Source organism: Giraffa tippelskirchi, chromosome 4, assembly GCF_054371585.1.
Source record: "Giraffa tippelskirchi isolate mGirTip1 chromosome 4, T2T-mGirTip1v1.2.pri, whole genome shotgun sequence".
In the NCBI taxonomy this organism is placed as follows: domain Eukaryota; kingdom Metazoa; phylum Chordata; class Mammalia; order Artiodactyla; family Giraffidae; genus Giraffa; species Giraffa tippelskirchi.
The window spans coordinates 41046870-41071346 of record NC_137278.1 but is presented as its reverse complement, the minus strand read 5'-3'; the positions used below and the strand labels follow the sequence as shown (position 1 = coordinate 41071346).

At 42.0% G+C, this 24477-nt stretch overlaps 1 protein-coding gene across 15 annotated transcripts in view; it reads left to right on the top strand.

Annotated features, from left to right (window-relative positions):
- Positions 1-6993: 6993 nt before the first annotated feature.
- The window catches only part of LOC145544390 (uncharacterized), a 475872-nt gene continuing 458388 nt past the window's right edge, over positions 6994-24477 (top strand). For 12 of the 15 annotated variants that reach the window (XR_014081394.1, XR_014081382.1, XR_014081389.1 and 9 more), the window contains exon 1: positions 6994-7047. The gene's annotated coding sequence lies outside the window, so the exon portion shown is untranslated. Of the gene's footprint in view, positions 7048-13926; positions 13983-21740; positions 21831-22012; positions 22225-24477 lie in introns of those variants that run through there. The other 3 variants (XR_014081386.1, XM_081587272.1, XR_014081371.1) reach the window with 2 other exon arrangements.

Below are 24477 nucleotides of genomic sequence, written 5' to 3'. Positions count from 1 at the left end.
AGGATTAGGTGTTATTTAGGATCTCTTGCAGTCCTGACATTTAAGATTTTATTGGACTGCACGTTGTTATTTATCAAATAAACTATTTTTAAGGAAGGCCCAGTTCTAGGTGCTATGGAAGATGATGAAAGGGGGCGGGTTTTACTTTAAACTCTTCTCGGTGCCAGTTCTTAGTTTCTTGCGTTATTGTTTATGGTCAGATCCATTGTCTACAGTCAGGTCTGTATTAGGGAGCTTGTGGCAGTTCCCCTTGCCTGAGTTTTGTTTTGGTTCCTTGTCTCATCACACAGAACAGTCCCTAAGGGTTCTGAGTTCTCTCTTGCTTTTAGGAAACCAGGGACCTGCCCTGTCTTAACTTCAGTCCCTGATCTCAATGACCATGTGTCCTTTGCCACCTGTCTGTACCTCTGCCACTCACCTGCCTTAGGACCTGGACACCCCCTTTCTTCTTAGACAAGGTGCTCATTGATGACTTGATATCCTCCAGGAAGCCTGTGCAATGCCTGGCCCCCAGTTCTCTCTGACTGCCACTGCCTGGAAGCTAGCTGTGTGGCATCTAAGAGATGAGGAAGGTAAACTTGGTACAGTAGGGGCCAAATACTTGGCTTTAAACCCACAATACCTTGGCTCATTAAAATAATGGCATTGTAGTTTTAACTTTCAGCTTATTTCAAAGCTACATTTCAAGGGATATCCCAGTTGCCTGTCTGTTATTGCTTTTTTGTCTTGAGATTTCTAGCATCTTCTATCACACACTGGCATTTCAGATTCACTTGGTGCAATTAAAGAAATTGCATGATGGTTAGTTTCTCCTCTTTTTTCCTCCCTCAGATAAATTGTAGAATTCAACTTGATTAAAACATTTATTAAGTGAGATTTAATAGGTTCCAGTAATGCTGTGTGTGTGTTCATGTGTATGCACATGTGTGTGTGTACACTTATTATCCATTTCTTCCATGTGTGCCAAGAATGGCCATGTGCACATAGAAAATTGTTCATGGAACTCGTTTGATTCTGCAATTTACTAGCAATGTCAAATTAGGAGGTTTAATGGATTCCTACACAGAAATTCCTAGTGTGGTTGTATTAGCAGTAAGTTTCATTAAAAAGGGCTATTTTTCTCTACTGGGATTTCAGTAAAGAGACAATGTTTATTTTTTTCAGTGGAAAATTGATTGTAACTAAGAGGCTACTTGGCTTGAAAGTGGGGAATTATCATATCATATGATTAAATGAAAGCTTACCTTGTTAAAAGGTAACTAGACATATCCCAGTAGAATTGAGACAATGTTTGATTAGGCCAGATTTTCCTACTTTATATTCAAGGAACAAATTAAAGAATAATTGAGATCCTTTTCAGATCTTTTATAAGCTGCATATATAAAGCTTCAGCTCCAGGTGGCAAAGCAATTAGCTGATGAATAAAATCAACCCCACTGTCATTCGTCAGATGTTTAAATTCTATAAACCAGATAAATTAATGTGTTCCTTAAGCCAAATAAACGGTCATGCTCTCCATGTTACCACTCAATTCCCTTGGGGAAGGGTTGGAAGCATGTTCACAGAACGGCTAGGATCTGCTTAATCAGAAAGGTTGAAATTAAGTTGCCTGTTTGATTTTTTGAAATAAATGTCCTCCTGGCACAAAACCTATTTTCCAAGCAAGGTTTTTAGATGTGATGGTTTGGTTTGTCCAGTAACCTAAGGAGACAGCTGGACTCAGGGGTACATTCTCCTGGTTGAATTCATTTCTGTGTACTTGGCAGGGAAGTTATTTATAAGCAACTGAAAGTGCTCTGGTTTCATTTATTCCTTGTTCCTGAGTGTTAATGCAGAGAATTAGAACCTATCCTGCCTTTTATGCTTCCAGATTAATCTGTCAGAGATGAGTCTGAGTAAGTGCAACTTAACCTTCATTGAATGATGACATGGGAGCCTTTTCCAACATTGACACCTAGATAAGGTAGACTTCAGGTCCAGAGGACATTATTTTATTAGCGGGTAACTAACTTGTTGGTCAGTTCTGCTCTGCACTGTCAGCACTGCTTTCAGGACTTGCTCACTGGTCTTTTACCCTTTGCCATCTGGTTTGCTGTCATGGTGTTGATACCTGGGTCACTGTGGGTGCTACAACAGAGTGTAGTCCTGTGACCAGGAGCTTCAGTCACCTGGGAGCTTGCTGGAAATGCAGAATCTCAAATCCTCCCGACCTACTGAATCATTGTCTGCATTTTGTCTGATTCATGTAACAGAAAAGCTTGAGCAGCACTGTGTTAGGGGATACTGCCTTTTCAAATATAGGCAGGGTTGGGGTTATGAAGCAAGCATATGGCCAATAGGAATATACAGTTTGTCAATTTTGTGAATCTTACAGTCTCTTTTCTCTTTTATTCCATTAGCCACTAGCACTTAAAAAAGAGGTTAACAAAAAAAGAAGAGCTAGAACTCATTTATTACAATATTGATTATTGGAGTCCAGCATTCTTCAGGAACTGTAACAAAAATTGGCAATTATTTATAGAAATTGAATTTAGATCTTGCAGTCATTACCAAGAGGACGCTAGATGAATTTTCTTGTTGAACTGCCAGCTAGCTATCTATTAAGTGCAAAATATTGGTCCCAATATGGTATAGTAGAGAGACAACTGGATTGGATGTTCAGGCACCAACTTATCATCTGATTATGGGCAAGCAGTTTCACTTGGAGCTTGATTTCCTTGTGCATAAAATGAGAGATTTGGAAGCAGATGATTTTAGGGTCTCTTAAAGGTCTTAATATTCAAGATTTGATGTTGACAGTGAGGAAGTCTGAGTAAGATGTTCTGAATATATTAACTCAGAATAATTTCAGGGGCTGGAAACCAACCCCGCACATGAATTCTCCTGATGCTGTTGGAGTAGTATCATCCCAAGCATTTGTTCGGCAAACGTTTGGAAATTCTCTAACCATATGAGTTCTCAGGGATCAAGAGGCAGACATTTGGGTGTGATGTAGGTGTGTCTGCATCTGTGTGTGTATGTGTGTGTGTGTACACATTTGCAGTCTATAGGGGCTCTGTGAATATTCATGTTGCACAGGCACTGGAAGGAATGAAGCAGCAGCAGAAATATGTTTTAATGCAAGAAAGAATATGAAATTCATGGATAGCAGAATGAAGCAACGCTCAACATAATCTTTGCTGTAAAATGAAAATTTGATATTTTCCCAACCCCTGGTGTGTTGTATACTGTTATTGTTTTTTTTTTTAATGATAATCTATCTTTTCTCTCTTCCTTCTTCAACATGTTTTATTCTGGTTTTCATTTTTCACTTTGAGGTTTACTTCGGGTTGTATGTGAATGCTGAAGAAGTTGGGGTGATTATTTACTGCTGCAAAGAGATACTCTTTGAAGATTTGAAGATGTGTTACTAGAAGTTAGTTGTTTAGAGAAAAGTCTCCCAAGTTTTCTTGTATTCAGAAGGCAATCCTGGCAAAAAGCTGTGTTGGTGGAGAGATGGCCTGCAAAGCTTTTTCTCATTGGGGAATTGATTCTCATTGATTCATTCGAAGTTTCCTTTCTTCCTTTTTTTTCCCCTTAACACAAGACTGGATTAATTGCCTACTATGTGCTTGAAACTGGAAATAGAGAGAGGAATAATTCGCCATCACAGCCCTTAAGGGCTCATATCTTGCAGAGAACCGCATGGTCTGTAATTTCCATCTCCACTGATAGCTCTCACTCTGAATTTTATTGTAATGTGAGCACATAAGAAAAGTCATAATGGTTATTTGAGAGCAGTTTCATTTTCTGGTTACATAGTGTTTACTCAAATTTGTGTAGAGGTGTGTGTGTATGTGTGTGGGGTGTATGTGTGTGGAGGTTTTGAGTAACAGCTTAAGTGATATTAATAAAGCATATTTCTGGTCTCCAGAGGAAGGCAGATTCTCAGTGCAAAGTATGATATATTCCGGGAAGTAGGTTTATTTCTTAAATTGAATATGTTAAAATACATCCAGGGATCTTTAAGGGCACTGCCTTACTGGGAATCTTCTGGCTCTTAAAATTGACATTTGCACTGTCTTATTTTTAATTCTGAAGAGATAAATATTCTTTCTTTAAGTTCCACAGGCACAAGACTGTGCTTTTTAAATGCAGAAGTGTGCCTGTCCTAGGGGAATGGTTCTCAGGCTTTGATGAGCAAAAACATCACCTGGGGAGCTAGTTCACAATGCAGATTCCCACAGCGGCTTCTTCACACGCCAAATTTTGATTTGGTAGGTGAAAGATGGGGCCCAGTACTCTGCATTTAAATCAGCTTTGCAGGTGATTCTGTTTAGGTGGTGTGAAGTCATTCTGGAGAACATGGGTATACCATTTATCCACTGGGATCATATCTAGGCATAAGCCCATCTACTGTATACTGTGAAAGTATTTTGAAATCCATGATTTAAAGACTGGTATGCAAAGCATTAGTTTCATGATCTCACCAATGAATAAAGACTCATGAGGCCATATTACATGATGCTCAAGAATTTAGTCTCTGTAGTCAGACTGCCTAGGTTTTAATTTCCACTCTCGTAACTGCTGGAAGCTCTCTAAGCCTCAGCTTCCTCAGTTATGCCAGGGATAATAATAATTATTAATTATAATATCAATCTAATTAGGTTGTTGTGAGGATTAAGTGAAATAACATATATGAAATGCTTAGCACAGTGTCCAGCACAGAGCAAGTGTTTAATAAATTTTGGCTATTTTTTGGTAAAAACATAACAAAAATTACAGTAAATATGATTGCATCCTTTCCCTTTCTTCTTAGGTAACTGTGAGCACTTTGTAGTGTACCAAGTTAATCAGCACAGAATCCCCAGGAAATGGTTGAGGAGTTTTTAGTCGCTTTACAGTGGTCCCTTTGAACTGCCTATGTCACATTTCATCTTCAATCCAGTTAGTAGTGGCTTTGCCTCATTGGTTGCATCTCTAGGCTTCTTTCAATCCCTGCCATACAAACTGATTTCACATGGAGATGAGTATAGGGTGTATCTTCCTCTTCTAGGGAGTGCATACATTTTCTTTTGATGCCACTGTCACTTACTTGATAAGCTGGAACAGGTAATCTCTGATGAACAGGGTTAATGTAATTGACCTTCATGGTTTAGACAGAATGGTCGGCATGGTCTCAGGTCCCTGATGCAGGGACAGGAAGATTCATAGGATGAATGGCTGCACCTTTTTCACAGACACTGAGCTTTTCGGCTTTGAGTCTCTGGTTGCCCAAGTATTTATCCAGGAAGTGGGTATAGATTTCCTTGAAAGTGAAAACTTGAGATTGGCCTGATTTAAGATGATGTTTCCCAGTGCTTTGCAAAATGCCAGCCTAGACTGGGGTTTTGATTTTCTTGCTGACTGAAATAAAGTTTTATCAGAATCATGTGAAATGATAAACAGACATTGCTATTTCTGTCACTCCTCCACTGATCCTCAAACTATCACCCACTGACAACATCTGAACGCTGTTCAACCCCCAGAGTTCTGATTTAATTGGCCATGCATTTGACTTTGGGAGACTGGAAGACTGGAAATTTGAAAAGCTCCTCAGGTGATTCTAATGTTCAGCCAAGCTTGAAAACCTCTCCTTTACAGATAAGTCTACACACTCTCATCTTCTGCTTTCTATAAGCACATTCCCTGATGTATCAAATTTGTTTTCCCACATACTTTATGAATTTTTGAAAGTAAAGAGACTTTCAGAATTACCCTAGACCAGTGGTTGTCAAGCATGGTTGATTTTGTCCCTCATGGGATATCTCGCAATCTCTGGAGACATTTTTGACTGTCACAACTTGGGCAGTGTGTACTATTGGCATCTAGGGGATAGGGGCCAGGGACAGGGCTAAACATCTTACAAAGCACAGGACGCTCCTCCCCCCAGCCCCCAACAGAGGAGTATCCTGCCCAAGACGTTAACAGCGTCAACATTGAGAAACTGAAAGTTGCTCAGTCCTGTCGGACTCTTTGTGACCCCATGGACTGTACAGTCCATGGAATTCTCCAAGCCAGAATATTGGAGTGGGTAGCCTTTCTCTTCTCCAGGAGATCTTCCCAACCCAGGGATGGAACCCAGGTCTCTCACATTGCAGGCGGATTCTTTCCATTTGAGCCACAAGGAAAGCCCAGCAATACTGGCGTGGGTAGCCTATCCCTTCTCCAGCAGATCTTCCCGACACAGGAATTTAACTGGGGTCTCCTGCACTGCAGTTGGATTCTTTACCAACTGAGCTATCAGGGAAACCCTGCCTTAAACTTGATCCCTCTCATTTCACAAATGGGAAGATAAGAGATGATATTTTGATTTGCACAAGGATTCATGCATAATTATTGGCAGAATCAAATTCCTAACAATTGCAGCTTTCCAGTGGAACCCTGCCCTTACGCCTCCCCCTCCCTTTTAACCTACTGCCCTAGGGAAATGTGGTATTCCTCTTGTTTCCTTTTCCTTCTCAAATATCCTCGGGCTCTCAATGGTGGTGACAGGTTTCCTGTATTTTAGTATTTCAAATTTCTTACATTAAAACCTAAGATAAATTGCTTAGGCTCAATAAACATCTTTCTTTTTTCCCCTGTAGGAGTGCATAACAACAACTTGGTGCTGAGCCTGGGTTGCTTTGTTCTGAAAAGCAGCTTTGATTAGGAGTTACATAAATCCATGATTCATTTAAAAAAATGGCCAAATGAGGTAACTGTCACTCCATAAATCTGGCTTGGTAAGCAAAATGTTTCTAACTGAGGCACCCACAAGATGAAATTACACAGCGGCTTCGTGATGATGAGAAGGGTGAGGCGGTCTCTCCAGGCCTCCTTTAATACAGGGTGCGTGTGCACGTGCCTGCAAACGTGACTGGCGTGCCTCTGGGCATGTGACTGAACGTGACTGTGTGCGTGCTCATGCACGTGACTGCGCTCCATTGTGCAGGAGCGTTGCGTGATGCCGAGGCGCTGCAGCGTCTTAGCTCCAGAACCGCATGGAGAGAGTTTAGGAAGCGGACACGGGCTTTGATTTCGGAACCTGTGAGTACATCTCCCTTAATCCGCATATTCCCTCAATCGCTTGCCCCTCCCACCCCAATCTTTTCCTCAGCTAAATAATTAACTGTGATTATTTTTGGAAGGTTGGATTTGGGATTATTCGTGTGTAAGGTGTGTTTCTTTTTTACGTCTTTATTCTCTACCTTTTCTGTGAACGCGTTTCTGTAATAAAAATGAAACCTTTTAATCAAATATAACTTCAGAATCGCCTGAGAGCTTCTGAACAAAACCTTGGGGCGCCTCCACAGAGGCTGCGATTGGGTCGGTTTGGGGTGGGGTGGGGGGAAAGGATGACTGAGTTTCCCTCAGGGATTCTTCTCTGTGGTTAGAATGATGACTCTAGGTCTAGGAGAGTGGTTCTCAGCTTTGTCTGCAAAGCTGCAGAAAGACACTGATGCCTGCCTCGGTGCACCTGCAGAGGGGTGTTTTTTATTTTTTAAAAATTTTATCTTTTGGATCCACCACGTGGTATGTGGGGTCTTAGTTCCCCCACCAGGGATGGAACCCCCTGTTCCCTGCATTGGAAGCAGCACCGTCAGGAAGGCTGAACTGCCTGGGGAAGTCTCCTGCAGAGGTTCTGATTGAGTTAGTCTGGAGGTGGGCCTGAGCTTTGGAAGTATTAAGCGTGCCCCAGGTGATAGAGAGTGTTATACAGAGGGAAGTTAAATCAGAAAGAGAAAAACAAATCCAATATATTAATGTATATATGTGGAATCTGAAAAAATTGATACAGATGTCTTAAATTAAGCAGAAATAGAGACACAGACAAAGAGAACAAAGATATGGATACCGAGGGCTGAAAGGGGGGATGGGATGAATTGAGAGATTGGGGTTGACATATATACCCTATTGATACTATGTATAAAATAGATAACTAATGAGACCCTACTATATAGCCCAGGGAATTCTACTCAATGTTCTGTGGAGACCTCAATGGGAAGGAAATCCAAAAAAAATATATGTATAGCTGATTCACTAACGCAACATTGTAAATCCCCCCCCCCCAATGAAAAAGAGTTCCCCAGGTGACTCAGGAATCAGAAGGGCTGCCTGGTATCTCTGAGGATTTTTTTGGCGGGAGAGGTGTCTTGTTTTTGCTCTCTTACCAAGCTTCCCCTGTCAACTGAGAGTTAATGATATTGTTCTAAACTTTGAGCACAGCTGATCACAGGACTGGAAACAAGAGTCCATCCCTTTTGGGGGGAGCAGTAACAACGTTTTGGGGACACTAATTATAAAGATAGGTTGTATTTGTAATTGTTGAGGAAAGGATGAGCTTGAAGGAGATTTTACTTATTAAGACTGATTTACCTTCATAAACTACCCTAAGTAGATTCATAAGAAGTAAGGAGCTGCCTCTGGGGTGTAAACAACCCTATGCAGTAGGTGCTAATACATGTTTTTAGTCTCCAGTTACTTTTACCTTTCTTTCCTTTTCCTCCTCCCTGTCTCCCACACCTTTTTTTTTTTTTTTTTTTTTTTTTTACATAAGGGAAGTCCTTCTTCCACTTGTATCTTAACAGACTCCTCTGTGTTCATATTGAGGTTGAATTCTGGACTTTCCTTTGTTAGAGCAGCCATGCAGCGTTTTAGGCTTATTAAAGACATGGAAGGCTCCCTGTGCCACGACAGAGGGCCTTTCTGGCGCTGCTGAGTTCTCCACTGTGAGGGGTGCTAGGAGGGTCTAGGGCTGGGTTGACAGAGGGGGGCTCCTCAGGAGCCCCAGAGGCAGGCCCCTGTGGGCCTCAAAAGCCATCCAGCCCCAGCCGGCTCTGGCTTCCTGCTTCTCCGCAGGAGCCACTTGGGAGCAGTGTGGCCATGCCTATGAGGGAGGCTCAGGGTACCTTCCCGGAACTGACCAGCACAACCCGGAGCCTGGAGCCCGCGGCTGATGACAAGTTAAATATTTCACAGAGTATAAATCTTTCAACTTGCAAATGCTCCTTCGGTGAGAAATCAGACAGTGGGTAAGGAGTGGGCAGAATCCTTGCCCCAGTGAATGAAAGTGAGGATGGGAATCCTGGCGTTTGTGCTGTGATTGGATAGTACAAAATTTGTGAAAAAGAGGATTCTCCGCTTATCGTGGGTCCTGGATGGGCTTCTGAATGGGAGGCACTGATGCTGATCTTTATCTCACTGACAAAAGAGACAAAACAGAGAGAGAAACTATCACTGGCCTGATGTGACAGCCACCACGCAACAGCTTCAGGTTGTCAGCTCTTCTGATGCAAGTCAAACAGAGGAACATGTGACTCAGGCACTTTCTGATCTTGCTTTCATAAGAAACAGTATGAACTTTTCAATCGTATATGTTTGTTCTGGGTCTTTGGATTAGATTCTTTACAGTGGATGCGTCTTGCCACCAAGGAGCTCACATTTAAAGTATTGTCTTACAAAATTATTATGAGGTGTCTGTGAGTGTGTGATTAACATTGTATTTCTGTTTTTTGGATTGCTGTTTTTTGTCTTGCTTCCAGGATCTGTTTAGAAAGGGAGAGAAGGAAGGAGTTGAGGTTGGGGGGGGTGGAGGACAAGGGAGCATATGAGCAGAGGTGCAGGCATGAGAGAAAAGTGGGCTGACTAGAGGGTTCCTCAGATTCCCAAGGTCACAGGGCAAGAGGAATTGAAGTGTGAACCTCTGAACTTGATTTGTTGGTTGGCTGTGAGCTCTCTCATTGCAGTCATCAGTTCCTTGCTGAGAATAAACCCAACTCTGGGAGGAGAGCAGGGGGAGGAGTTGTCAGACGGGAGAACAAACAGATGCCACTGGCAGCTTTTTGGCTTCTCCCTGAAAGTCCGGAGAGGTAAAGACCACCTGGCTGACAGCTCTAGTGGTGTGCACCTGGGGTGGATTTCCAAGGCTGTGAGATGCACTCCGAAGAGGGGATTCCTAGAGATCTGGTACTCATGGCCAGCCAGGACCAAGCACACAAACTTGCCTGTCTTTCCTGCTGTTTTTCCCTCTGGAGGTCAGGACTAGCCAGTTCCTGCTGGGCCAAGTGAGATATTTCCTTCTTGACTGCCTTGGGAGCTTCCCACACCCAGGATGGAAGTGGCTGCCATTGCTTTTGGGGGTGATCTGGTGTCTCTCTTCTTTCTGGAGTTCCGGGGGATCCTAGATTCCCTGGAGCCAAATGGAGATTTTTAGGTAACTTCTATCTGAATTTAGCCTAAAAGTCAGCAAGCCATCACCACAGCTATTTTTACAGTTACATCCTCAGTGGCCCATGGAAGTAAACAAACTTAGACTCTATGACTAGCAAGTCAAAAGTCAACCAGACACCAGAACTGTAAAAAAGTTTCATCATAGAGGCAAGATTCAGGGCTGCCATATCAAAGTTTTAGGGGCTATGCAAAACAGTGAAATAGGAGCTCGTCCTGGGAACATACAAATAGCCTCTTGTATATTAGAATAGCCTATTGTACGTTATGACATGGACAGTTCTCCAGGTGAACAGATGAAACCCATCAGGACTGGCTTAACTACTTTGTAGATAGCTGGAAATGGCAGCACTGATGGAGACCCCATACTTGAGTACAGGGGTCTTTATTCCTGTTCGGCTGTGATAATGAAGACCATAAGAAACATGTTGGGCACTGTGTTAGGTGAATTCGATTTATTCCTCACTTAATCTTCACAACAACATTATGAGGTAGGTGCTATTACCTCTCTATTGTATAGATGAGACTACTTTGCTTGAAGAGGTTAAGTTGTGTGTAGGCTCACCCGGATGGCAAATGGAGGAGCCTCTGTAGCCTGTGTTCTTTTTATAGACCCCTCCCCATTTAGAGGCTTTTGGAGGGATACTCCAGGGTATTGACTCTCATAGATTTTTCTTATTTGGATTGGTAGGCATGAGAGTAAATTCCTCCTCTTCATTTAGATTAATTGTACCAACAAATTAATTGTGAGACCATAAGACTGAGATACTAGCTCTCCAGCAAGGTGCTGAGTGAAATGAAAGACTGCCTTCATTCTAATTGCTTTAAATAGCAATGTTGAGTCTTCATGTAGGGTTCCTAGTTGTAGGTTTGGACCAAGTTCCTCTTGAAAGGAAGTTGAGAAATCTACAATCCCTAGGTAGAACAACAAACAAAACATTCCCTGCCCTCTGACAGTCATTAAAAACAAAACAAAACAAAACAAAACAAAACTAACAGAACTGAAGTAGGATTACCTCACTTTGTAGGAGGATGTTTTAAGGACCATTTCTCTAATTACCAGCTGAGCTACTAGGGAAGCAGGAGAAGAGGATGACAGGGGATGAGATGGTTGGATGGTATCACCAGCTCTATGGACGTGAGTTTGAGCAAGCTCCTTGAGTTCGTGATGGACAGGGCAGCCTGGCATGCCACAGTTCATGGGGTCACAAAGAGTCAGACACGACTGAGTGACTGAACTGACTACTGACGCTCTAATTACTTTGCAAACTAAAGACAGTGTCACCTAGTGTTTGGGTAACAAGATCTGGAGTGGTGCTGTCTCTGAATGACCAGACTCAGTGACAGGGTTGCTTGAAGGTGAGTGTAGGGAAGTGGACCAGTGGACCAGAAGAACTTGCTGTAGTTCTGGCACCAGTAAGTCCCATGACTTGAACCAGTTCCATCATTTTTCTTCAGCTTGCCTAACTGATTTAGTTTGAGATGGCAGTAAGACTGCCTCCTGGGCTCACCTCGATGGTCATAAATGTTGTTGGGGGACATGTCAGATAATGGAGGTCAACCTGTAACTCTTATTTTGTGTGACTCATTTGTTTATTACAGACACTTGGTTCACACTTCCTCACTTCCTACATGCCAGGTACTGTGTTTTGTTGTTGTTCTTTTGCTAAGTTGTGTCTGACTCTTTGTGACCTCATGAGCTGCAGCACACCAGGCTTGCTTGTCCTTCACTATATCCTGGGGTTTGCTCAAACTCATGTTCATTTAGTCAGTAGTGCCATCCAACCATCTCATCTTCTGTTGCCCTCTTCTCCTCCTGCCCTCAGTCTTTCCCAGCATCAGGGTCTTTTCCAGTGAGTCAGCTCTTGGCATCAGGTGGCCAAAGAATTGGAGCTTCAGTTTCAGCATCAGTCCTTCCAGTGAATATTCAGGGTTGATTTCCTTTGGGATTGACTGGTCAGATCTCCTTGCTATCCAAGGGACTCTCAAGAGTCTTCTCCAGCACCACAATTTGAAAGCATCAATTCTTCGGTGCTCAGCCTTCTTTATGGTCCAAGTCATAGATGACTACTGGAAAAACCATAGCTTTGACTATATGGGCCTTTGTTGGCAAAGTGATGTCTCTGCTTTTTAATATGCTATCTAGGTTTGTCATAGCTTTTCTTTCAAGGAGCAAGCTTCTTTTAATTCATGACTGCAGTCACCATCCACAGTGATTTTGGAGCCCAAGAAAATAAAATCTGCCACTCTTTCAACTTTTTCCCCATGTACTTGCCATGAAGTGATGGGACCAGATGCCATGATTTTAGTTTTTTGAATGTTGAGTTTTAAGCCAACTTTTTCACTCTCCTCTCTCACCCTCATCAAGAGGCTCTGTAGTTCTTCTTCATTTTTTGCCATTAGAGTAGTATCATCTGCATATCTGAGGTTGTTGATGACTCAGTTCTTATAACAATACCGTAAGGGAGATGCTATTCTTAGCTTAATTTTGCAGATGAAGAAACAAGTGCACATGGAAGTTGACTTGCTCAAGGTCACCCACAAGTGTGGGCTATGTGGCAGAGTCAGGCTTGAACCCAGGTGGTCTGAACCTATATTTTGTGTTTTTAACAACTATGCTATGGTCCTTCTCCATCTGACCTCCTCCAAAGTATAATCAGTTTTGATATGTCTCACATGTCTCTTTTTCAGGGGGTGGGGAGATGTTCTGAATGAAAAGGTGGTATGCTGGGAGCCTAACGGAGGCTTGAACTAGACCTCAGTTGTAAGGCTGTGGCTTTCAGATTTCAGAGTCCTGCCTGAGGAAGATCTGGAGAGTTTTGAGAGCTTCTGATGTTTTCTTCTCATTATATGTTCCCGATGCACTACTTTTTCCCTTCTATATAAATGATATTAAATCCCAATGTTATTATTTTGTAAATTATAAAATTACTGCACAGTAATTTTTAGCATCCATTTGTATCATCAATATCTTTATGTGACTTATTGTTCGGTTCTCATCTTAATGATAGCAATTGTTGCATGCCTTTCAATGTCCAGCAGAATGTAGAAATCAGCACACATCACAAATCTATGACTTTGTTTTTATTAATTTTTTTCTTTTTACAATGACATGTGTTCAGTGAGAAGCAAATAGATAATACCAAAATACCAAAAGAAGAAAGATAACATCATCCAGAATCATATCATTCTGTGATAGCTATACCAAAGAGATGTCTATAGAGTTTTGCTCGTGAAAGACTATATTTAAGAATTTTATACCCAGCCAGCTTGTCTTTCATGTGTGAAAACAATTATATTCTCTGACAGGCAAAGCTTCAAAATTATCTGTGATAGTGGTTCTCTTGGGTAAGGTTTTACTTGTCTCTTGAAAAGAGTGCATGAAGATAAATTCCAAGTGACCAAGAGATGGTTGATGGTGCAGTGAATGATCAAAAAAGGAAAACTAGAGTACGAAAAAGGCTGGGGCAAACACTTAAACCAGTGAGTGTACATCTGCATCTGTTTGTATATCTAGGTAGTTTTAAATAATTATTAAAGATTACATATAAAATCTATAATTGGATTTCTATTTACAAGCTGAAAGCAAATCTAAAAAATCATTCTTAGAAGATATATAATACAATAGTCATTATGTGGTAATCTGTTCTATACCTTCAGATTGTATCATCATAATCTGAGAAGGGAATTCTGGGAATAGGTAGGGGAGAAGGAATGAGAGGTAACAGAATGAGGAAAAGTGGGAGAAATTCAAGGTATTTGACTGGGATAATGTTAATCATGTGTATTTGTGGTTTTTTTTATAGCCTGAAAAATGAAATGTTATACAAATATTTTGAGAAAATGTAAATTAGTAAAGTTTATCATTTTACATAATACTTGTCTTTCAAAAATTTACGTAAGTAACTTCATGGCATTTTAGGTAGCTATACAATATGTGCATTTTTTTGTTTTTGAACCCAGTTCTCTCTGAGCTTGTTCTGCTGCAAGCCCAGTTCACTGTGTGTTTCTCTAAGTAACCTCTAGATAGAGAAGCATATTGTTCTGTCTGCTTACGTCTGGGGTCTGACTGCCCAACTGGTACTAGAGATTAAAAGACAATTTTTTCTCTGAAAGTTATAGACATCACATTGAAGCTAGAAGTCTTCACGTGTGTACGTGTCACTTCAAGGAAGTAAAGTAAACAGAATGGAATTTATCAAAAGATGTTCTCTAATTCTGATTAAATTTATACTTAATACTTCTTGAATATTGCTTTCTTATAACTTGGGGGTCACTGGTACTGATACAGCTTCCTTTAGAAATGTTGATGTTGCAGTGTGTGTGTGTGTGTGTGTGTGTGTGTGTGTGTGTGTGTTGCAGGGAGGCCCAGGAAGTGTTCATGAATCAGATGTTCAGATGAGGACAGATAGGAATTCCTCCACTAGTAGGCTTCTTGCAGGAAGGCTAATCAACACTTCAGCAAGAAAGTTAGCAGCCTTCCTCCCACCTTGACTGCTGCTTCTCCTGGTGGTGGCAAGGTTGCCAAGCCTCCTTACTGAAAAGTTCATCCTGTTAGATTCCCACTTAAAGCAGGAGGATGGGTTAGGAAATAGCTCAGACTCTGTGACCATTCTGACATAGGCAGTGACATGCCAAGTGTTGATCAAGGAGTTTTATTTATAGTTTTGTTAGAAAATGTGAAAATTAATAACTGATTAAATAAGGAACCACATGTGCATACTACTGGATTAGATTTAGTGTATTTGCTAAGTTGCTTCTGTCATGTCTGACTCTTTGTGATCCTATGGATTGTAGCCTGCAAGGCTCCTCTGTCCATGGGATTCTCCAGGCAAGAATACTGGAGTGGGTTGCCATTTCCTTCTCCAGAGGATCTTCCTAACCCAAGGCTTGAACCTGCATCTCTTAGGTCTTCTGCATTGGCAGGCAGGTTCTTTACCATTAGCACCACCTGGGAAGCCCTTTAGCATATTTAATCTTGGCTTTATTGAAGTGAGATTGGCATGAGTTTTAGGGTCAGAACAGAAGAAGAAACAATACCAGTGATGGGCACAGGCTTGAAATATAATGTATTAAATATACTAGCTAGGTTATATGACATTCATAAATAAACCCAGATATCTCAGGGAGTTAAGGCAAAAAAAGTAAGGCTTATTTCTTGCTTTCATAAAATCTAGCATGGGCTTGGGGAAGCTCCTGGCAGGATTCCTTCTATCTTGTTAGGCTGCCATCTCAACAGGTGGCTTCCAGCATTGCCAAGGTAGAGGACTAGAGACCAGTTCTTTATTTGGTGTCCCAAAAGAAACAGGCCACTTCTGCACACATTTCAGTGGCTCTGCTTAATCACGTGGCCCCATGTAACTACAGGGGAACTAGGGAGTGCAGGCCTGTGTGTCTAGGAAGGATAGCAAGCCTGGGTGTGGGTGAGTCCTGCCTGCTTTTACTACACTCAGGAGGCTGGGCATATGGCTGGAGTGGAATCCAGGCAGTGTTCGGAGGCTGATGTTACGAATACTCAGCAGGGGATGCAGAATTCCTAGGGAATCAGGAAGGGATCCCACTTTCTTCTTTGCAGCAACGACAGCCTGCACAACCCTGGGATCACCTATACACGGGTGGAGGGCACTGTCCCCTGCCAACAGCTTTTGGCCATGGGTCAGCTTCAACTTGGATTGATAGGTGTTGAATCTAATAACTTCTTAATAGCTTTTTTATTAAATGACTCGCCCTTTTCTGATACCTTGCTTGGCTCCTGGCCCTGCCTTAGCAGGACAGTCTGCTATTCAGGTCCGGGTTCCTTCTCCAGTCTGACCTGTCTTCCTAATGTCCTGACATCCCCCAAGCCTTGGTTGGTGTTTCTGGTTCCAGGCCATCTCTTTGTGACACCCATAGCTGCCTGGCATGAGTGGTGAGGGTGTAGTGAGTTCTTATCAGCATGTGTTCTCCAGACCTGCTGTACTGTATAGAAAGCTGACACAGGGCTCCTGTCAGTAGAGGGGGCTTTGTCCTTCTTCTCTGTTGAACTCTTATGGCTTTTTCACATAGTATGCTGGTTGAGAGTCATTTCAGGAGATGGACTGTCTGGGTCCAAACCTTGCCTCTATCACTAGTAAACAGTGAGACCTCTCTGTGCTTCAGCTTCTTGTTTATTGGTATAATAGTAATACCTAGCTTTAGAGTAGTGGTGATTAGGTGAGTTAATACATGAAAACCACTGGAACGATACTGAATGAGTAGAAAATGATTAAAGAACATTAGCCATTGTCATCCTCTTTCAAGACTCGACTCCTGATCTTGCTTCTTTTCTGGGTTTCATCAGCCCTCTGCTCATGCATCTGTTATAGCATTTATCAAGTTATAATCTGTAATTATGTATGTGCCCATTTTTCTCTCCTGCAAGCCTGTGATTACTGAAGTGCAACATACTGCTCAGCATTTACCCTAGTCCTTGACAGAGTATCTGATGTGCAAAAGAGACTAACGAGATTTCTGAACAAATGGGTAGATCCAGAGTAGAAATTGGTAGAATTCACCAGTGTCCAGTTTTCCTCTTTTTCCAGAGGAGAAAACATTTCCCAGCTGCCCGTGCCACTAGAGGAATCTTGAAAATGAGTTCTGCACAATCTTCCATGAGCCAACTCCCTGCTTCCATCTAGTTGGTTGAAAGACAGTAGAATTGGAGAATAGAAAGAGCCTAGATCCTTGAGCCATCACTTGGAAAAGAGGGACCTGGACATTTGAAATTGTGTCTGGCTTCTGAAATCTGATCCTGTTTGTTATAGCAGCTAGTGTACTTACCTGCTGATAAAACAGGGATCTGGGTATGACAAAAATGTTCTTGTAGACCTCATGGCATACCTCCTGAGCCCAGAACAGCATTTTGAACCAGCCCGTATATGAAAAGCAGAAATGTACTGCAGCAGCTGAACTCTTGGAAATATTGGGAGGGATGGAATGGGGGGGAAGGATCAAGTGTGGGGGGGTCAGCCTGCCCACCCTGTCCTCAGCAAGGGGCCAGTTTGGAGTCAGATGTGGATTTCTCTGAACTTCTGGTTCTCTGTAACCTTCCCTTCTTCAATTGTGAGCAGCCGCTGAATATGATTCTCCTCTTCCTGGAAAGTTACTTAGAGAAAAAGCTGACTTTCCTTTGACTACACAAAGCATCATCCTTGGAAACAATTACAGTTCTTTTTAGAGTTTTGGTTCTTTCATAGGTACCTATTGTCTTAGTAAGTGGAACTGCTTGGAACACAAAAGCATTTATTTCCTCTTTTAGCTAATTTAATTTTTATAGCCCCAGTGAAAATATACTTTATGTTTTTACTTGTCTAATGCGATTTTAATATAGTTTATTCTTGGATTCAATTTTGTTTTCGTTTTCTAGAAAATCAATTTAATTCACAGAAGGTTCATTCATTTAATGGCTTTCCTTGCACATGGTTAATGCTTAAGCATTTGATCAGATATTCCTCTTAGCAGTATCGTCACAAGGCTCAACCAGAGAAGGTGTTAGATGGGGAAAGTGTGTACATTTGGCAAAGCCTCTTTCATCCTGACTGATTGACATGGCAAATAAGTCTGAATCGGTGAAGTTGAACTGCAGAGTGTTTCTCAAAGAGTTCCTGTGTAATTTCAAGTTGTTCCAACTAAATTTTCACCAGTGAGGCTAATGAAGACTTTTAGGTTATTTCCTTCTACCTTTCTGGTATTTGGTATGTATTTCTACACCTATCTTGTGAAATTCTCTTGGGATCCTGAAAACTTTTTGCCCTTAAGTCTTAAACATTCCCTTTACACCTTTGCTTATTGTGTTATGTAGCAGCAGCAGCAGCAGTAGGACTGTTAGTAAAAATAAATGTTAGGCTTGTCCATGTCTGTATAATTATAATTTCAGAATTAAAGGCTTTCACTTTTAAAGTTGGGTGGCAGTTCACCATTGGGAAGAAGTTTCTTAATTTCTTTCTTGGGCATGTTATAAATACTGTAACTAAAGGATTTATGATCAGATTGTAGATATTTTTTGTTAATTTTTAGAAAGGAAAAGTGGCTTTTCTGAAGATGTCAGTCCTTTGCTGGAAAGTCAGTTCAGCAATGACCACAGCAGAAGACTTGGCTTTTTAGTGTCAGACTCTTCAGGTTGAGGGCACCGCTGTGATACATCACAGAGCAGGCATATTCTAGAAGGCCATGATTTCTCTGAAGTGAACTTTAATGTTTGAAGAATGTATCTGACCGTGCAGGACAGTAAATGATGATCAGGTACAATGGAGTATGCCACTCTTGACCTTTTCTTCTTTGTTAACAGTGTTTACTTCAGACTGGTTCTTAGTTGCCCATGGTGAAAAATATAAACCTTGAGAAACTATGGTGGGCTCATAGATTACCTAAGAGATGTTTTATTAGTAGAGTAACAACATAATTTGTCCTTAAAACTTGGACACTTTTGAGAGTGAAAAGACGTGTTATTAATAGTTAAAAATTATGTCAATGATACGGGTAAATGGAGGCTTTTTCAATCAGTTAACCTCTATCTCCCTCTCTCTCTCACACGCACACACCCATGTGTGTGCTGAATGCAGAGATTTTAAGACACTAGAGGAGGGCAGAGATACATAATAGAATTATCCTGGGTCTCAATAGAATTTTCCCAGATCCCCTGGCTTCCTAACTGTCTGCTAGTTAGGAGCATCCGTTTTGGGGTCTTTAGTGCACAGAAAATAAAATGGCATTATATTAGTCCCTGAGATTTTGGCATTTCTTATAGCAGCTACTCTTATCATATGCTCAGTTGCTCAGTCGTGTCTGATTCTTGTGACCCCATGGGCTGCAGCCTGCCAATGGGATTTCCATGGGATTTCTCAGGCCAGAATACAGGAGTGGTTTGCCATTTCCTTCTCCAGGGGATCTTCCTGACCCAGGGATCGAACCTACGCTTCCTGTATCTTCTGCATTGCAGGTGGATCCTTTACCACTGAGCCATCTGGGAAACCCAACATTATCATAGCTAATGCTGAACACTTTATTTCAATGCAGTGAACTACTATTGAGACTCTACTGTCTTTCCATTGGGGATACAAAGATATATAAAATCTGGTCACAGTTCTCAAGGAGTTTGGAGTCTGGGAGAAGTACAGATGTATATATTTAATGGTACTTAATATTTATGAATAGAAGGAGATGAATTTAATTTTGAACATGCTGATTTGAATGTCTCTAGAGTATTTGAATGGCATTACCCCATATGTTGCAGCCATGAAATTAAAAGACGCTTACTCCTTGGAAGGAAGGTTATGGCCAACCTAGATAGCATATTTAAAAGCAGAGACATTACTTTGCCAACAAAAGTCTGTCTAGTCAAGGCTATGGTTTTTCCAGTGGTCATGTATGGATGTGAGAGTTGGACGGTGAAGAAAGCTGAGTGCCAAAGAATTGATGCTTTTGAACTGTGGTGTTGGAGAAGACTCTTGAGAGTCCCTTGGATTGCAAGGAGATCCAATCAATCCATCCTAAAAGAGATCAATCCTGGGTGTTCATTGGAAGGTCTGATGTTGAAGCTGAAACTCCAATACTTTGGCCACCTCATGCGAAGGGTTGACTCATTGGAAAAGACCCTAATGCTGGGTAGGATTGGGGGCAGAAGGAGAAGGGGACGAGAGAGGATGAGATGGTTGGATGGCATCACCGACTCGATGGACATGGGTTTGGGTGGACTCTGGGAGTTGGTGATGGACAGAGAGGCCTGGTGTGCTGCAATTCATGGGGTCGCAAAGAGTTGGACACGACTGAGTGACTGAACTGAACCCCCTATGTAGACAGAGAAACTAAAACTGGGAAGAGATCTGGTATCAAAGGTAAATTGACTGAATTTGCCATTTGCAGAGGTCCCTCTGGAAAGTAAGAGAGCCTTCATCCATTTTCCTGAAGATGCTTTTCGATGTAGCTCTCCTGGGCCCTCTGAGAGCTCAGTCTGCCACTGGTGTCTGAGCTCTCATCTCTTGGATGTTGGCCTCATATTGAGAAAACAAAGGAAAAAGGAACATCCTATGTCTCTAGATCTCTGATGTAGTTTACAAGTTACTCCTCTGTATGTGAGCTACTCTGATATTGGCCCTGAGGCATTGGCAGGAGCGTTCTTGTGCCCATTCCATGTCCCCAGGCCTTGCCCCTCAGCGAGTAGGAGGGATGTCTTCTTAATTGGAAAAACTCAATTCTGGAGGGATTCAGCCTCTCCTTGGCATAACCATGGGACCTTGGAGCTCTCCTAAAGATTTTTTTGTTGCTTCTGGGGTCCCCTGAGAGTGTCTCATTTGAGCTCAGGCCTCACTTATTCTGCCACTAGGACCTCACTGTGCTGGTAGATCACTCCCTGCCACATCCAGATTGACAGGGTTGCCCCCAGGGAGAGTGGAAGGACTGATGTGGAATCACCCTTGTCTACTGCCCTCATTCCTTCTATCTAACCCATGCTCCCAAACTCCAGCGAAGAAGCACCTACATGCACCCAAGGCCTGCATGTAGAGAATTGGAGGGACAGGTGTTCCCCACAACACTGGATGTGTTCAGATCTCAGTTATGAAGCTACCAGTTTACTGTTATATGTACACACTCCTGTGTGCATGCTCAGTCACTGAGTTGTGTCTGACTCTTTTTGACCCTGTGGACTGTAATCTATCAGGCTTCTCTGTCCATTTAATTTCCCAGGCAAGAATACTGGAATGGGTTGCCATTTCCTTCTCCAGGGGATCCACCCAACCCAGGGATTGAACTTGTGTCTCCTGAATCTCCTGCATTCCAGGTGGATTCTTTACCACTGAGTTGCCAGGAAAGCCCCAAATACACACATATGTGCACACAAGTGTACACATTGCAGGACTCAGATAAATGAACCTGTTCCAGCTGTCCATTTTTGATAAATTGGAATATGGAATCCAGGACTTTTGACTCCGAGTCTGGTGTTCTTCCCTCTGCCTCATCCTGATTTAGAGGAAAATTTCTATGAAAAAGTTGGTCAAATCGGCAGAACCATCTGCTAGAAGCTTGAACCAGTGCCACAGTGGAAATTCTGCTTTCTGCCTCATTCTCCAGGGCTTAGGGAGGCTGCCCATGCCCGGCACTGGGAACCGTTTGGAAAGTTGGGTGAATAACAGGGGCTTTGTCATGGGAGCTCCCTGAAGTCTTCCGCTAGTGTGAGCGGTGTCAGTGTTTTCATTATTTTGGCTTGTGGTTTGTAACTTGTCATAAGAATTAGTTCCGGCTTAATTGAGGGCCTCACGTTGAAGTAAGAAGAGGAAGTGTTGTGGCCTCTCAAAATGCCTTTTATAAGATCCCAACACTTTGGTTCTCAGCAGATACAGCTGGGAACAGTAGCACGTGGGAAGGAACGAGCCACCAAATGTTCCGTGTCCAGTGCGCTCTTGGCCTCTGAGTGTGGTGCTTGCATAAAGATTCTTGGGAAGTAGGAACAGACACATTTTTCTTGTCTTTCTTTCTTTTTAAAAATCTCTTTGTTTTAGGGATTGTATTGCCTGAAAGCAAGAGGCGCTCTGGCTAGTATGATATACATCATCCCCACCTCCCTTGGAAACAGGCATCCAGTCCTCAAGGTGATTGTCAGCTCTGCTGTGGGGGACCTTTGAAAAGTTTCTTTTATCACATCATACCAACTTTGTGTCTATTTTCTTTTTTCTGTGCTTATTGGAGGCACTAATTCATACTCAAGTGTTAATGGATTAAAATGTGATAGAGTGTGATAAAGTTCCCTGAAAACATTCTCACATTTTTTCAGGGACTTTCATTATCTCAATGAAGAATCCTCCGTTTCTTCTGGTTTCCTGGGCAGAATTTCTAGCTTTAGTGAGCAGATGAATCATCTGGAGAGATTGTGATGTGAAGATTCCTTGGCCTTCCCCCAGAGATTCTGGCCCCATATGTAGGTGAGGCTTTTTATGATGCCATGGTTCCACATGAGCGGTAATAAATGTCACAGATCTTTCTCAGTACCCTCCCACCATGCTCGAAAGTCTCCTCATTAATTTCTGCAACAAACATGCATTGGGTACTTGCTGTTTGGAAGACACTAGACTTGGGCCAGAAGCAGTGGCCTCCCTGAGCTTATACTTGATTCTAGTGGAAGAATTGAGACACACACACAATAACAATAGAAGGCAGTATAGGCATGAGGGAGCTGGTTAATGAGAGCTGGGGTGAAGGAAAACTCTAGGGAGGTGCTACTCAGAGTGGACCAGCAGCCTCAGCATTACCTGGAAGCTAGTTAGAAATGTACATTCTCAGCTCCCACTCCAGAGTCTTCTGCCTCTGAAAGTGAAAGTCGCTCAGTCATGTCCAACTCTTTGCGGCCCCATGACTATACAGTCCATGGAATTCTCCAGGCCAGAATACTGGAGTGGGTTGCCATTCCCTTCTCCAGGGGATCTTCCCAACCCAGAGATTGAACCCAGGTCTCCTGCATTGCAGGCGGATTCTTTACCAGCTGAGCCACAAGGGAAGCCCAAAAATACTGGAGTGGGTAGCCTATCCCTTCTCCAGCGGATCTCCCCTACCCACGGATCAAACTAGGGTCTCCTGTATTGCAGGCAGATTCTTTACCAACTAAGCTATTGCCTCTGAGAGTCAGTTAATCTGTGAGCACCTTTTGTCCTTTGCGTGTAGCTCAGGTTCTCTCTCTTTCTGCCCTGGGCACTGATAGGGTTTGGCTTAGTGGTAGTGGTAGTGGTAGTAGAAAGAAGAACTGGAACATGACATTTGCCCATAATTCCACCATCCAGAGATGGCTGCTTGTGTTAGTTAGTGTATATCTTTTCAGACTTATTTCCATGCAATGTGGACATATATAATGAAAAAAGTATATAAACAGAAATTTATTATACTGTAATACTAGGCTTCCCTGGTGGCTCAGATGATAAAGCGTCTGCCTCCAATGCAGGAGACCTGGGTTCGATCCTTGGTTCAGGAAGATCCTCCGGAGTAGGAAATGGCAACCCACTCCAGTACTCTTGCCTGGAAAATCCCATGAATGGAGGAGCCTGGTAGGCTACAGTCCATGGGGTCACAAAGAGTCGGACACGACTGAGCGACTTCTCTAATACTAGCTTTAAATTCTCTTTTCCCCTACTTAACTGAGATGGTGGACTATTTTTCCATGTAAGTAAAAATATTTTCACCACATTAATTTTAATAACAGTATAACACTTCTTTGTAGGGATATACAATAAATCATTTAACTATTCCTCATAGTGCAAGTTTTTCCAAATTTTTGGAATTACTAGGTGTCTTTTAGAAGAATGTCTTTGTATATACACCTCTGTGCATATTTGAAATAACTTTACTGAGCTTAATTAAGTAGGTTCTTTTTTTGCATTGTGTTCTTCAGATGTAATTCACAGAACATTTATGTCAGAGGGACTGGTATAAGAGATGAAGCTTCCCATTTAATCAGTGCTATTAATAACACCTCCAGTCTTTCATTTAATAATCAAGAGAACATGAAGATAGAACCAGTTGTGCTGAAGTATTTTTATTTTGCTTAATTAATGGACTTAAGGACATTGGTAAAAGACCCTATCAATGATCACAGGACAAAAAATGCTCTAGCAACTATAAGTGGTAAGATAGGACCCTTGTGTGTATTTCTCAGATTGTTGCTCAAACACACCTTGGATCTTTGGAAACTAAAGTGAGTTTAACTAAGTGGAAGATCAGCTTATACAACTCTGATTTTAATAGAAATCTATCCACAGTATCAGCAGATTCATTAAGAAGTCTGCTGGTGGTGATGTTAAGAAGGCTGGCAGATTTTCAACTCAGATTGACACTATTCAAGACAGAGGCATAACTGATGTTTATTCAAGAATCCTAAGACATGTCACAGATTCTGTGGAGAACATCTGATATCTGTAGAGAGCTCAAAGTAAAGTCCTGGGAAAAATATGTTCCAGACGGTTACAGATGTTCTCATATCAAATCATATTTCTCCAAGAAGTTAGTACCGTATTCAGCTGATGGCACAGCCAATGTGAAGGGACAGTTTAAGGTTTTCTTCCTGTTAAAAATAATTGATTCTATCAGTGTTATGGATAGTGTTAGTCACATATTTTGAGTCTTGCAATGGTGGATTTAGAAGGTGTCTGAACCTCCAGTTAATCCAGCAAAAAATTCAGTCACTTGAGTCCACTTGGAACAATTTGCATGCTGAAGCTTGTAGAAACTCCCAGAATATTAACTGAATGTTTT